This window comes from Scyliorhinus torazame, chromosome 21, assembly GCF_047496885.1.
Source record: "Scyliorhinus torazame isolate Kashiwa2021f chromosome 21, sScyTor2.1, whole genome shotgun sequence".
NCBI classification, from domain to species: domain Eukaryota; kingdom Metazoa; phylum Chordata; class Chondrichthyes; order Carcharhiniformes; family Scyliorhinidae; genus Scyliorhinus; species Scyliorhinus torazame.
The window spans coordinates 117797226-117808196 of NC_092727.1; the positions used below are offsets into that span (position 1 = coordinate 117797226).

The 10971-nt window shown below is 45.0% G+C and overlaps 1 protein-coding gene across 1 annotated transcript in view; it reads right to left on the minus strand.

Moving 5' to 3' along the window:
* The window catches only part of LOC140398569 (thyroid hormone receptor alpha-like), a 433293-nt gene extending 430195 nt beyond the window's left edge, over nt 1-3098 (minus strand). Inside the window, exon 1 of the mRNA XM_072487371.1 lies at nt 2819-3098. The gene's annotated coding sequence lies outside the window, so the exon portion shown is untranslated. The remainder of the gene's footprint in view (nt 1-2818) is intronic.
* Between the last annotated feature and the right edge of the window lie 7873 nt (nt 3099-10971).

A 10971-nucleotide genomic window follows, 5' to 3' on the forward strand; every position in this document is an offset into this window, starting at 1 on the left:
ATCCTGTCTGTAGAGGTCCCACCTTCCCCAGAAAGAGCCCCAGTTATCCAGAAATCTGAATCCCTCCCGCCTGCACCATCCCTGTAGCCACGTGTTTAATTGCTCTCTCTCCCTATTCCTCATCTCACTATCACGTGGCACGGGCAACAACCCAGAGATAACAACTCTGTTTGTTCTAGTTCTGAGCTTCCATCCTAGCTCCCTGAAAGCCTGCCTGACATCCTTATCCCCTTTCCTACCTATGTCGTTAGTGCCAATGTGGACCACGACTTGGGGCTGCTCCCCCTCCCCCTTAAGGACCCGGAAAACACGATCCGAGACATCACGTACCCTTGCACCTGGGAGGCAACATACCAAACGTGAGTCTCTCACGCTCCCACAAAATCTCCTATCTGTGCCCCTGACTATCGAGTCCCCAATTACTAATGCTCTGCTCCTCTCCCCCCTTCCCTTCTGAGCAACAGGGACAGACTCCGTGCCAGAGGCCCGTACCACATGGCTTACCCCTGGTAAGTCCCCCCCCCCCCCACAAGTATCCAAAGCGGTATACTTGTTTCTCAGGGGAATGACCGCAGGGGATCCCTGCACTGACTGCTTTTTCCCAGTCCCTCTTACAGTTACCCATCTATCGCCAATCTTTGGTGTAACTAATTCCCTGAAGCTGCTATCTATGACCCCCTCTGCCTCCCGAATGATCCGAAGTTCTTCCAACTCCAGCTCCAGTTCCCTAACTCGGTCTTGGAGGAGCTGGAGATGGCAGCACTTCCTGCAGGTAAAATCAGCAGGGACACTAACGGCATCCCTCACCTCAAACATCCTGCAGGAGGAACATTGCATTCCCTTCCCTGCCATCCCTCTAACTTTCTACCAAGATCTGGCTAACAACTAAATTAAATTTTTTATATAAAAAATAAATATTAATAACAATAATAAAATATGGTACTTACCTCACACCAAAAGGTTTGATTATTAGGTTAGAGGAGGAGGGCGGGAGACACTACACGTGTAGTGTCTCGGGTTTCCTCTCCACCAGAATTTATTGGTGAGGGTCTTCCCAGAAGTCCGCGGGTCAACTTCCTGTTCCCACCTTAAACACTAAAATTAAAAAAAAATTTAAAGGAGAGACTTACCTCCCAGAAATCACTTCCGCACTGCCCCCGCTGAAATGGACTAGCCTGCTCAGCTCCTGCTGAAATCGACTTGGCCTGCAAGGTAAGTAAGTTGTTAATCAGTACTTACCTCACCCACGCAGCGACCTTTTAAACGGTCCCCTCTGCCTCGCAGCTCCCGCGGTTTTTCAAATTCCCGCGCTGTTTCTAAGGTCCCGGCTAAATATTCCGGGTCATGTGTTCAAATCCCACCAGGGCAACGGGTGGAAGTTAAATGAATAAATCTGGAATATAAAGCCAGTGACAGTGACAGCCATCACCGATTGTCATAAAAACCCCATCTGGTTCACTAATGCCTTTAGGCATGATGTGGAGATGCCGGCTTTGGACTGGAGTGAGCAGAGTACGAAGTCTTACAACACCAGGTTAAAGTCCAACAGGTTTGTTTCGATGTCACTAGCTTTCGGAGCGCTGCTCCTTCCTCAGGCGAATCAAGCTGCCGTCCTTACTTGGTCTGGCCTACATGTGACTTCAGGATCCACAGCAATGTGGTTGACGCTCAACCATCCTCTGGAATAGGAGCCTCTCGGTTCACGGGCCACAAATGCTGGCCTGCCCAGCAACGCACTCGCAACCCGTCAAAGATGGAAAGCAGGGTGCCTCCTCCAACTTAGTGAGCCACCAATACTGGAGTCTGTCCATTTTGTTGTTCAATTTACACATATATACATAAAGCTGTAAATCTGAAATAAAATGCACGCCAGGTCTGTCAGCGTCTGAAAGAAGAAGTGTCTGTACGTCTCCTTGAGGGATCCAGGGACTGAGTTCTCAAGATCCCTTACCTGAGATGATGTTGTTCTTTTCCATCTCTTTGCATTTGCTGACTGGCCCGCTTTGCGTGTCTGCCCCCACCCCAACACAACACACAGTGTGCTGCTTTTAATTCTGGAGCCTTCAGAGAGGCGCGCACACTGACATTGACATCAATCTCCGAACTGTCAACATGTAGTACTCGGCACGATCGAGGACACCGAGCCCACATGTACCTTACACAAGAGCCAATGCTAACCGCGAGAGGGAGGGCGTTCAGCCTTGAGTGAACCATTAAACTATTATTTTTGTCGGGTAAAAAGTTGTGCGGTTGCTAAAAAAAGGTCACTCAGCCACCCCCACCCCCCTCCAGATAAACAGCAATCGAGGAGGGCCAACACTTGTTGATGTACTCGCGTTCAATGAATATAAAGTTAATAAACACACACACAAACACTGGGTTGAGGCAGGCGAAGGCGCTGCGAGCCCCCGCGCATTCGCGGGGGTAAAAGAAAAAGTATCCATTTCAGGAAATCATGCAATGTAACAAACAAGATTCTCAACTGTGTCAAGTTCCGATGTCATTGACAAAAAGGTCTCGGCACCTTGCCTGGGAAGTTCAAGCTATTCCGAGATTATTTAAAATCCCCTGGCCAAATTTAGATTAAAACAAGAGGTAAATTGGCGTTTACCCTGCACTGGTGCCTCCCCCCCCCCCCCCCCCCGGGGCTTGTCAGTTTCTCCCGGGCTTGGTGGATTTCAGAGTGGACGTTGGGTTGGGTTAATTTCACTCGGGTGTTTCGTGCCGGAGCTTGTAACTTTCTCTTTCACACCACCACCACCACCACCACCGCCGCCGCCACCACCACCACTACCCCCCACCACCCCACTCGTCTCACCTCTGATTTCTGAGTGTCCTGCGCTCTTTCCTCGCTGTCAAACCGAAAGTAGGCTCCAGACTCCACCTCTTGGCTGTCCCTCACTCCCCTCGCCACGATTTGGCGCGTTCTCTCACTGTCTTGAAAAGGGCAGAGAATCTCTCCGTTACACACACACTGAAGCAAACATACGCGCACCGAGACGGACTTTCACAACCGGTGCCGGGGTGAAGCACCTATTGAAAGATGCCGGCGTGTGGGGAGCTGCTGGAGTGGCCCGGTTGAACATTTAACGCTTCGACAGTTGGAAATTCGTGTGTGGCTGCATCAATAACTGGAACACAGCTGCCACCTGGAGGCTGCCAGCCGGTCCGAACTGAGGCATGTTATCAAACTGCAAGATCAATGCAGCTTTCGCAGCAGCTGGAGTCCCATAGCCCCTCCCTTCGAACTGAGCACCCAGCTCACATTGGCACACACTCTTCGAGTTGAACCCCTGATGTATCCTTTAGGTCATCTGTTCCGAGAGTAACAAAAGCCATTCTAACTGATGAATGAAATAGTCGTGCAAGGCTGGCGCCAGATCAGGGGCTGGTTTAGCACAGTGGGCTAAATAGCTGGCTTGCAATGCAGAACAAGGCCAGCAGTGCGGGTTCAATTCCCGTACCAACCTCCCCGAACAGGCGCCGGAATGTGGCGACCAGGGGCTTTTCACAGTAACTTCATTGAAGCCTACTTGCGACAATAAGTGATTATTATATGAGAGGCTTCAGTTATGAGGATGGATTGCAGACGTTGGGACAGGAGAGGAGAAGGCTAAGAGGAAATTTAATAGAGATGTTCAAGATCATGAAGGCGCTGGCCAGAGTATATGGGGAGAAACTGCTCCCATTCCCAAAAGGATCAAGAACGAGGGGGCACAGATTTAAAGTGATTTGCAAAAGAGGCAAATGTGATAAAATTGTTTTTCACACAATGAGTGGCTGGGGTCTGGAATGCACGGCCGGGAAGTGTGGTGGAGGCAGGTTCGATGGTGGCATTCAAGAGGGCATTAGATAATTACTTGAATGAAAACAATGTGGGTATGGGGAGAAGGCTGGGGAATGGCACTAAATCACGATGGAGAACCTGTGCAGACATTTTGGGCTAGATGGCCTTCTGCGTGGTAACAATTCTATCAAAATATGCACCAAGTACTTTATTTGACACCAACAACCTGCATTTATGTACCTAAAGCTTCGAAGGAGCTAAAACATCCAAAGGGGCTTCACATGACGGGAACACCACCACCTTCAAGTTCCGCTCCACATCATCGTGACTTGGAAATATATCGCAGTTCCTTACTGTCCTGGGTCAAAATCCTGGAACTCCCTCCCTGACAGCACGGTGGGTGTACCTACGCCACATGGACTACAGCGGTTCAAGAAGGACCACCACCTCCTCAAGGGCAATTCGGGACGAGCAATAAAAAACGGCCTTGACAGCGGGCCCTCACATCTCAGGAAAGAATAAAAATAACTCATCTGTTTTATGACATTTCACCTTTGGCAAACAGTCAGTAGATAAAACTTATCTTCCCCTTACATAAACTTTGTTCAGTATACACAGAGTGCTAGCCTCATGGAAGAGGGAACAAATATAATATTGTAACCCCATGTTAACTGCACAATTGGACGGATTTTGAATGAGCTACAATCTCGTCCAATGTTACAGAAAGCTGAAAATATTTTCTGATGGGTAAGATTTCCCAAACCAAAGGAAGAAACTCTGATTTTGATTGTTACAACATTCAGAATGAACAGAATAAAATCAGGATAATAATGCCTTGCACGTTTGTCCAGCTTTATGGGTACTTGTGTGCACAATACCAAAACAATGCCTTCATATCACTATCAGTCTTTTCCTAATTTCCTGCTGATCACTTTTCCCATCTGCACACAAAAGTCTGTAAAAAAGAAGCAACCACATTGTCAGGATATTTTGTTAGACAATGAATATACCATGATATTCCCTTTAAATCAATGTCTTACCCACTACACTCTGTGCCTCGTGCCCCATCATGTGACTTTGGCCACATTAGTTTCATTGCCTCAATGAAACCCACCCCTAATTCATCGACCGTCTCTTCCAAGCCAGTAGCTGCATGCCCAACTTTCCCGGCATAACCTCATGCTTGCTAATATGATAAACCTGTCCCTTTCATCAGGGATTGTTTCAAACCCCTTATAAATGTCACCTTCAATTGTCTTGACTGCCTCCTCTATTATCCTAGCTCAAATTAATACCTTTTTGCCAAACACACCCATGTCACCTTTTATCACTTTCTATGTGAGTTCCTCCAAACCTTCTCCCTTCCAAACAGCACTGTGGGCCCATGGACTGCAGACGTTCAAGAAGGCTATCACCACCACCTTCCCAAGGGCAATTAAGGATGGGCAATAAATGCTGGCCTAGCCAACTCATGAACGAATGAAAAAAGTGATGACTTCTATCATTCAGTAATCCTGGTCATAGTTAGCAATGTCCTCGTCACACTAGAGCGAGTACAGTGGTGATTTATGAGGATGTTGCCAGGAACGGAGAATTTTAGCGATGAGGAAAGATCAGATAGGCAAGATTGGAAAGGCTGAGAGGAGATTTAATTGAGGTGTAATAAATTGAGGGGCCCAAATGGATGGGAAGGGCCTATTTCCTTTAGCAAAGAGGTCAATAACCAGTGGACATAGCTCTGATGTAATTGACAGAAGTTTCAAAAAGCAGTTTATGTATCTGCAAATTCATTCTTGCTGGTTCTGCATCACGTGACGTGTAGTGACGTCAGCCGAGTGTTTGTGTGGGCTTTGGGCAGATCACTATCTTGATTGCGGCCAGCTAAACTGAGAAATGTTGCAACTTTTAGGTACTCCGATGCCTGGTTAGGTATTAAAAACAATTGGATTCTTTCTTCATATGAATTCCATGTTTCATAATTCTTATCAAACACATCCATGGTGCTATGAGCAACACCCTTAATAAACCTCTCATCATGTTTTACAAAATCCAGAGAGTGAGCACCTCCATAAATTTTCTCTTTGCGGCAACAAATAAATACAACAGGAGAGAAAACTGGCGTTAAGGATTGAGGTGGAAAATCACTGGAAAGAAGATTTTTGTCTGGGCAGCAGAACCGCGCATTTGGCTAAGATACATGGGTTGCGGGGAATGGAGATTTCAAAGTCTGCCAACTCTGCATGGGCCACTACTGGGGAGAAAGGGGGAAATATACCCAGGCAAAAAGGGGAAAGATTTCCCAGTTGCTTATTCAAGGGATAGTTTGTGCCATACTTTCCAACATAGTTGGAAGGGGGGAAGTATAGGCCCTAGGAGCTGGGAACCAAAAATGGCACCATGGGTGTGTTCGATGAGAATTATGAAACATGGAATTCATATGAAGAAAATTTCCAATTGTTTTTAATACCTAGCCAGACATTGGAGGACCTAAAGGTTGCAACATTTCTCAGTCTAGTTGGCCGTAAAATGTTTATGCTGCTACAGAATCTTGTTCACCCACCAAAACCAAGTCATTCAGTGAATTAATGAAAATCTTCGAGGGACATTTCTCTCCTGAACCATTATTGAGTGCAGAAAGGTTTTGTTCCACTGCCGTAGTCAGGAACAGATTAATACATTTTACAGTTTATAGCATCTTTAAGAAGATTAACTAGGTATTGTCAATTTAGTACAACACTTGATGATACACTTCGAGGCAGGCTGGTTTGTGGATTATACAGTGAAGCAATTCAGAGGAAGCTGCTTACTGTAAGTTATTTAATGCTAAATGCTGCTGTGGAAGTTGCCACATCTGTCGAACTTGTAACTAGAGAAACTTCACAGATATGTGCTGGAGCGAAGAGCCACAAAATGGATGGCTCAGGAATAGGGCTGCATAGATGCAACCGTGCCATTGTTGTACACAGGTTGGACTCTCAGTGGGGGAATGCTGGTGTTAATCGAATACATGTAAGAACAAGAAGAGCGACATCGCCAATGCGTATTGGGCTCAGAATACCTATTCTACACCAAGAAAGCACTAGAAGAACAAAACAAGTAAACAATTTAGTCATGTCTACAAATTAGTGGATGAAGCTCATGATGGCTCAAAAGACAGAGAAATTGAACTACTGCAAGAGCTTAAGCTAGGTGTCTTGTCAATGCAGGGAGATCAACAACGTTTTTGGGTATAGCCAAAACTCGGGCGGCATGGTGGTGCAGTGTTTAGCACTGCTGCCTCATGGCGCTGAGGGCCTGGGCTCGATCCCGGTCCCGGGCCACTGTCCATGTGGAGTTTGGACATTCTCCCCTTGTCTGTGTGGGTCTCACCCCCACAAGTTGCAAGTTGGTGGATTGGCCATGCTATATTGTTCCTTAATTGGAAAATATTTTTTAATGGGTACAGCCAAAACTTGAAGATCATGAAATTAAAATGTAAGTGGATATGGGTACAACAGCATCGCAAATACCTGAGACAATTTATCATCAAAAGCTGAAACATCTGCCTTTAAAACCATCAAATGTGAACCTAAGGATGTACACTGAAGAGGTCACGCCATTATAAGGATGCATTGCAATGAAAGTAGAAGCAAATGGGCAGACGGTGAAGTTACTTCTTTATGTTGACCATGGAAATTTTCATGCTCTATTTGGCAGAGCATGGTTGGCTAAGGTTAGGCTTAACTAGGAGACAGTCAACCAATTAGTGGATTCAAAGAGCAACTTGCAACAACTACTGAAGAAGTATGAGAAGGTGTTCAAAGATTCATTAGGCTCTATGATTGGAGATCTACACCTAAAAATCAAGCCTTACAGCACACTCAAATATCTCGAAGCTGGAACCGTACCATATGCCATTAGGCCTAAAGTTAAAGAAGAACTAGAAAGATTAGTACGGTTAGGAGTCATTAAATCTGTTGCTACAAGTGATTGGGTGACACCAATCATTCCTGTATTAAAATAGGATGGCTCAGTGAGAACCTGTGACAATTTTAAAACCACTTCTGACCGGGTTTTGTGCGTAGCTCATTATCGACTGTCGCTAATTGAAGACTTGTTTGCTGGACGTTCTGGTGGACAGAAATTCAGTAAAATGGATCTTTCACAGGCATACCTGCAGATGAACGTGGCTGGCGAGTCACAGATGCTACTCACCATCGTAATGCACAAAGGTCTATCTAATTTCCTTTTAGAATAATATCTGTACCTGCTCTTTTTCAAAGTCAAATTCTAAGTGGGTTGAATCGAGTGCAATGATGTTTAGATGGGATGCTCATTACCAATTCAAGTGATTCAAGGAGAATTTGGAAGCTACCCTGAAGCAGTTACATAGAAGAAAAAGTGTGACTTTTTCAAGTCATCCATAAACGAGCTTGATCATACCCTCGACAAAGATGGTTTACACAAAAGAAAACTAAGAAAATGCCAGCAATCTTAGGAACGTCAAGTCCTCAAAACGTGTCACAATTAAAGTCAATTTTAGGATTGATCAATTATCATGGTAAATTAGTGCCAAATTTAGAAACATACTTGATGCCTTTACACATGTTGCTATGTGTCAAACAACCATGGCACTGGTCAGAAGAATGTGAGAACACATACAATGAAGTGAACAAAGCTTTACTGAAGTCAGAGCCGTTGGTTCAGTAGAATCCAAAAATGAAGTTATAATTAGCTTGCGATGACTCACCTTATGAAGTTGATGCTGTCATCTCACAGATTCAGAGCAGCATGCAAATAGATACTTTATCATGATTGCCATTGCAAGTCAAGCATGACACGAGTGAAGACTCTACCATTACAACCATTACAAACATGGGAATTGCCGACACAGCCATGACAGAGAACACACGTCGATTATTCTGGTACACCAGAGGGTCACATGTTCTTAGTGACTGTGGGCATGCACTCAAAATGGCCAAAAGTCATGATAATGAAGTCAATGATGACTGAGCAGACCATTGAAAAACAACACAAAATATTGGCAAGATTTGGAACACCAGAGCAGATTGTCAATTTACTTCAAAGGAGTTTGAGGATTACTTGAAATCCTCATAGATACATAGATATATAGAAGATAGGAGCAGGAGGAGGCCTTTTGGCCCTTCGAGCCTGCTCCACCATTCGTTACGTATGATCATGGCTGATCATCCAACTCAATAGCCTCATCCTGCTTTCTCCCCATCGCCTTTGATCCCATTCTCCCCAAGTGCTCTACCTAGCCGCCTCTTGAATATATTCAATATTCAATGTTTTAGCATCTTTGCTACTGTGGTAGCACTACACTCTGTCGTATAGAACAGTACTTTTCACTGTACCTCGGTCCACGTGACAATAAATCTAAATCTCAGAAAGAGATGGTGCTGTGGTTAGCACTGCTGCCTCACGGTGCCGAGGACCCGGGTCACTGTCCGTGTGGAGTTTGCACATTCTCCCATGTCTGCATGGGTCTCACCCTCACAACCCAAAGATGTGCAACATAGATAGATTGGCCAAGCTAAATTGCCCCTTAATTGGGAAAATAAATATGAATTGGGGGGGGTACTCTAAATTTATTTTTAAAAACATCCCAGATGACTGACCTCGAACAGCCACAACCCTCGTGCAAGGTATGATTCCAATCAGTGAAGTTATTTCCCCCGTTTGCTTAAAAACCTTAGTAAAACTCTATCTACATGCACATACTTATCTTATTCGTATTATATACTTTCCTGTTTAATCAATCCACTTTTGCTTTTTCACTGCCACTAATATATTGCTGCTCTTTTGTACTTTCCCTTTCATGTGTTGAATGCAGTAATTTCCCTTCAAAGATTTGCCTGGGCTCCATTTCTGTACTTTACCAATTCATCATCTGCATTCTATCATTCACTAATGCCATCCTTGAGAACACAACCTGCTTTCAGGATTGTCGATAGCACCCAGGTTTTCCGCCTGACTCTCAAACATTGAATACTGAATATATTCAAGAGGCGGCTAGATAGAGCACTTGGGGAGAATGGGATCAAAGGCTATGGGGAGAAAGCAGGATGAGGCTATTGAGTTGGATGATCAGCCGGAGCTGATGAATGGTGGAGCAGGCTCGAAGGGCCAAAAGGCCTCCTCCTGCTCCTACCTTCTACATATCTATGTATCTATGATGAGTTGAGAGATCAGTTCAGTCCATAAGAGAGTCGTTCAGGAGTCTGGTAACAGCGGGGAAGAAACTGTTTGTGAATCTGTTGGTGCGTGTTCTTAGACTTTTGCCTGGAACATCACTGCAGGAGTTTCTTAGGGTCATTCCCTAAGCCCAACCATGTTCAGCTTTTCATCAATGATCTTCTTTCCATCATAAAGTCAGAAGTGGGGATGTTTGCTGCTGGTTGCACGATAGTCTGTCTTCCCATCAGACATCAAAATCTGAGATAAAACCTTCGTACTCTAAACTATCTATGGAATTCCTTGCCCAGTGAAGCAGTAGAGGCTCCTTCATTAAATGTTTTTAAGATAAAGATAGATAGTTTTTTGAAGAATAAAGGGATTAAGGGTTATGGTGTTCGGGCCGGAAAGTGGAGCTGAGTCCACAAAAGATCAGCCATGATCTCATTGAATGGTGGAGCAGGCTCGAGGGGCCAGATGGTCGACTCCTGCTTCTAGTTCTTCTGTTCTTATGTTCAACGAACTGTTGCTAAAACTGAGGGCATTCAGTTATACCTCACCAGGAACTATGTGTGGCTTATACAAGCCTCATTGATTTATTTGTGTTTCTGCTCATGTTTGAGCTAATAGTTGTACAGCGTTGCCATTCTCTGCTCACCTGTGTTCAATTTTCTATCACAGGGCAGCAACGGTGGCACAGTGGTTAACACTGCTGCCTACGGCGCTGAGGACCTGGGTTTGAATCCCGGCCCTAGGTCACTGTCCGTGTGGAGTTTGCATATTCTCCCCGTGTTTGCGTGGGTTTCGCCCCCACAACCCAAAGATGTGCAGGCTAGGTGGATTGGCCACGCTAAATTGCCCCTTAATTGGAAAAAATAATTGGGTACTCTAAATTTATTTTTAAAAATTAAAGAAAATTCTATCTCAAGCCAGACTTGACAGAAACGGCTTTAAAATATTACATCCCTTGGTTCATCGTTCCTGCTGCAAAAACTCTCATTCATGCT